This window comes from Aulonocara sp. 'chitande type north' Nkhata Bay, linkage group LG8 (genome assembly GCF_057382095.1).
Source record: "Aulonocara sp. 'chitande type north' Nkhata Bay isolate Kocher_YH1m ecotype deep benthic linkage group LG8, A_spYH_male_GT1.1, whole genome shotgun sequence".
Classification (NCBI taxonomy): Eukaryota; Metazoa; Chordata; class Actinopteri; order Cichliformes; family Cichlidae; genus Aulonocara; species Aulonocara sp. 'chitande type north' Nkhata Bay.
In genome coordinates, this window is record NC_141351.1 from 25,186,178 (window position 1) to 25,191,116 (window position 4,939).

Consider the following 4,939-nt stretch of genomic DNA (forward strand, 5'->3'; position numbering starts at 1 on the left):
TCCCCGCGCCGGTTTATAAAAGCTGCAGGATAAACACAGGAGGCTATTGGTGGGCCTGAGTGACGTCTGTTAGGGAGGAGGAGGTGGAGGTGTATGTGACTGAAGCTGTGCACACACATATTTAGAAAAATGACATTGAATTGTGTTTCAAATGCTGCACATTTAACTCCACGGATCTGATTTCAGAGCTGTGCAGCTATGATGTGACCAGCCTATGAAACATGCTGCCACTGATTTAAGGGTTCATAAAAGGTTTAAGAAGTATTTTAAACAATATAAAAACAGATTGCATCACATACTCGGCCTGCACACTGCCGACTTTTGGTGCTTTAAATAAATTTTGCTGTCAAATCTTCTTCTCTCTTTACATTCAAATCATTGGCTCGAAGGCTGCTCCTGCCTGAGCCTGGGTCCTGCTGGAAGTCTTTTCCCTTTAGAAGGGAGTTCTTCCTCTCCACCATCGCCAAGAGCTGTTGGAAGGGGATCATGCAAATGTTGGGCTCTTCTGTCTGATAATCAAGTGTTTTACACAATATTACACAACTGTTGTGAACTGGAGTTTATAAATAAAGTGAGGTGAACGGTTCGATTTTTTTTAGTTCAACTTAGAAGTACTTAACGAATCTAAAAGTTTATTCAAAAATCTCCAGAAAATGATTTCATTTATTTATTTATTTGTTTGTTTGTTTTTAAAAGAAAAATACATGTATGAAGTAGTACTAATATAAGTGTGGATGACAACTGTTTTTATGGGCAAAAGAATACAGATAGTTGTTATAAACTCCAGCGCTAAAACAAAGTGTACGGATGCTTTATAATTCCTCTTCTCATTCCTCTGTGTGCGTTTTTGTTTTGTAATTTTATACTGCATTAGGCGCTGCTGCTGGGAGCCCTTTATCATTGACCTGCAGTCAGTTAATGCAACAGTGATTGATTTTTCCAGCAAAACAGAGAGAGATCAGCACTGTGATTGAAATGTTTGCCTGCTCGAATTGTCCAAATGTACCAGCAGCATTTGTTTTGCAGACATGTGCAAGAAAACTGTTGTTTTGCTGCTCCTTTTAAGAACAGATCCATTATGAGAGAGAGAATCAAGAAAACCATGAACTGAAATCTGTGGATTTGCAGAGATTGTGGCAGAAGTGATCCTTGCAAGGGAACAAATAAGCTTTCTTAAAACTCAGAGCAAATTCAGCACTTTTTTGTAAGCAGGGTTTCAGATTTTGCTGCTGAGTCTATAAATACCTCTTTGTGTCCTGTGACCGCTGAAATTTAAGTGAATGTAAAATTAGCTGCCCAGTTAAGCTCCTGGCAGGATTTCAAGGTATCTGCTAAGTGGCAAGACTTTGGTGTGGAAGGACTTTGGTTAAACGCAGAGGCTGTTTGTATGTTGTTTGGTTCTTTTAAACATTTCCTGTAATCTCTCTTCAACCAGCTATAAATCTTATAAATTACACTGTGAAACCAGCAGAAACGAACAGATACAGTTACAGATGTTTGCTCTCTGAGTTCTCGTATCACATAAGCTCCATCAAAAAACACATTTCTCAGCTCTCTACGAGCCCGGTCTCTGATTTGTCAGGAACTTTGCTTCCTTCTCAGAAACTGCAGCAGTAACATCTGTGCAGAGGACAGCTGCTATGTCACAGCTGGGTTGAAGCTTCGTTACGGAAACAATCAATTGTCCCAAACCTCTGAACGCTCAATGAAAAGCATTTCTCTGACATCATACGTGACATAATCCGATTAATGCATGCCAGTGTTTGATACTCTGCGAGACAAACAGATCTTTGGGTTCTCTGCAGGCGACAGCGCTGGAGGTGCTGAAACGCAGGCTATGTTTCAGTTCATGTTTATGAAACACATTTATGATAATGAAACCCCAGTTTCATCAGACTCGACTCACTGCTGAGTCAGACCTCTCCAGCAGCTGCAGACTTATCGATGCAGGAGGAAGCCAAGGAAACCCACTCAGAGTCCGATCAGCGATGGGTGTGTGTGTATGTGTGTGTGCACTGAGTGTGTGTGTTGGAATGAAGGTGGTGACACATAAATCTGAGAGAGAGGGTGAAAGTGAGAGCTGTGATTTTTGATCTTTAAGTTTTCTACACCAGGCTTCACACAGTGTGTGTATGTGTGTGTACTCTGCAGTGAGTTATGTACTTATTTGACCACAAGAGTGAATATGTGTGTGTGTGTGTGTGTGTGTGTGTGTGTGTGTGTGTGTGTGTGTGTGTCTTAACTAAACATGCAGCTGAAACTTGCTGAGGTCCAGGTTTTAATGTGTTAAATAGTTTCTGCATTTTAGTGACCAAACAGTTCAGACACACACGGCACGATCGAGACTCATATTTCAGTTTTTAACTAATTTTCTGTTTCCAGACTATAAACTGTCCCCATGAAATATTCAAAATGTGTGAGAAACACAGTTTGAAAGGACAAGCTGGCATGAAGCATCTCGGGACGGTGTTGTTCTCCACATATAAGCTATACAGTTCTCTGGAGAGATGAAGTTTGATGATGGTGGAGAGCATCGTCAGGTGTTCAGCTGGGTTTATAATCAAAGCTCATGATTGGTTTGATTTTATCTGGGTAAACAGGATAAAAAGCAGCTTTCTCTCCTCTCAGCATGATGGGAAATCCACCCGTGTAAAGTGATGTTCACTTGGCTGAAGTTTGGGTTGTTTCCAGTGTCTTCTTCCTGCCGTGTGCTGGCGTTTGTCTCCACCCACCAGAGTCCATCAACAAAGTTCATCCTCCATCTTTCCTGTGCTAAAGTAGAGAAAAACTAGCAAACACTACCTACATCTTTTTTTGTTATGCTTTTCCATATTTTTTGTCACCTTTTTTTTAAAATTAAACATGATCAAAGTTTTTTTTAATATGAGAAGGACGATTTGTTTTATATAGACGAGCACAGATCAATATAATCTGGCTCCCTTTTCACAAATTCACATCAAATGAACCTGTAATCGTGACTCTAAGGACGTCACAATGGATGAGTTCTTAAAAACTCAAAGGGTTTGAATGCAAGGTCTGTGTGGTGATGTTGTAATGAGCGGTTCCGCCTCTGGAGGCCAGTAGAGAGGCTTTTAGGCTTTCGGCGTGACTTCGTAAACACCCTGTCAAATGATTCAAGACGTCAGCCCTCAGGGCAGTTCAGCTGCTCCTGCTGCAGCCCCTCACCTCCAGAAAAACATGATGCAGAGGGGATTTTCATCCATCTTTCTGTCTCTGTGTTTGTGTGTTCCTGTTGCCACCCTCATCGCCATAGAGACGCACTTGAGAGGGTCTGCATGGATGAAGTCAGGGCTCAGCGACTTAACAAGACGAAGATGTGGGTGTACGTGTTTTTAAGTATTTCAAGACCTCGAGAGGCTTTAATGTTCTTTAAAGGGAGTTTAAGGGTGTTTGAGGGGGAATCTGGACCACTGGGAGACTGCAGTGGTCACTGAAGGAGATGGAGACGTTAAAGTTGTTACAGTGATGCTGTGGTGGGGGGCTGGTCATTGCTTAAGGAGCTTAGGGTTCATGTGGGTTTTGAAGGTGAAACTTAAGTTTCACGTGTTCTTGAATGAGTTTCATGGATTCTTGGAGGGCTTGGTGCCTGAAGGGCCTGCATGATTTTCTGCTACAGTTTCCAGGCTCAGTGATAGACTTTGAACGCTCCCATTTGCTCAGGTGTGAATATAAACCTGCTATTTCTATCAATCAAAGAACTTCTGACACATTTTGTCAGGCCTCAATGTGCCTGGTCTTACCCAGTGCTCACTGAGTGATTGAAAGCCATCATCTAAGTGATTCAGATGGTCCTTAGAGCACTCACTGGACTTTAACGCAGGTCCACTCCTAACTGAAGGAGGAGGATCATTTAATGGGTTTCTGTGATCACTGAAGGGCTCCCATGGGACAGTTAAGGGCTGCTACTGGTGACTGGAGAGGTTTAAGAAGCGTTGACCAGCTCATATAGATGGGGGGGTTGTGATCCTATAAGGGATTTGGTTGGCTTTGATCCCCAAAACACAATTCACTCAGTGGTCACTCAAGAGTTACCAGACAACTACGAGGAGGCGTTACTGACCAGTAGAGTTACGTCTTCAGTTGTGGATGTGGAATTATTGTGAGTGAAAAACTTGTCATCTTCATGGTCTTTGACTTTTCAAAGAGTTCATGGATCCTCAGCAGCATGAGGAATAATTTACCACCTGTCTGTCCTGCCAAGAGTTTACGTGTTTTTAAATCTTGGATGCACAGAGTAAGCGAACATAATGTGATTCTTCTGCTCGCACACCAACTGCTGGATCTGTAATTTGCTGTCACACGATCCTGTGCTGTAGCTGTAAAGAACATTTAGAAGTTTGGCTGAATTCATCAGAACCTTTCCACTGTTTAATGAAATTATGTCCACTTTGGAGCAATAAACTCCTCTTCCTCTCTGTTCAGGATCAAACATGGCAAATATCCCATGCTTTTAAATAGCTTTTTTGCAGTATTTAATTTCTCTGCAGCTTTTAAGTGAATATGAAACAGAACAAGATGTTTTCAAACGTTTTCAAACCATATTCCAGCTTTCCCGACCAATGTCTGTGGTTAGGATTGGACGTTCATGACTGACTTTAGAGGCACGATTTTGAAGCGTGACTCATGTGTACAATGAGTCAGAATTAACATTAAACAGATAAAATATAACAAAAGTACAAGAAGCTCCAGTCCCGGTGGAATTGTCCTCGGCCTTCCTGCCTCTTCCCGGCTCCAGCTTCACTTGGACAGCTCATCATTTGTGTTTATGATGTGAAGACCGTTGGAGGGAATTCAAACATTTTTGCTTTTCCCAGAAACACAGAGCGTGCACGTGAGCGTGTGAAAAGCAGTCTAATTCCACTCAAGTTGAGTCAGTCAGCAATAACGATTTGATTTATGCATGTGCATGTTCGAGTTT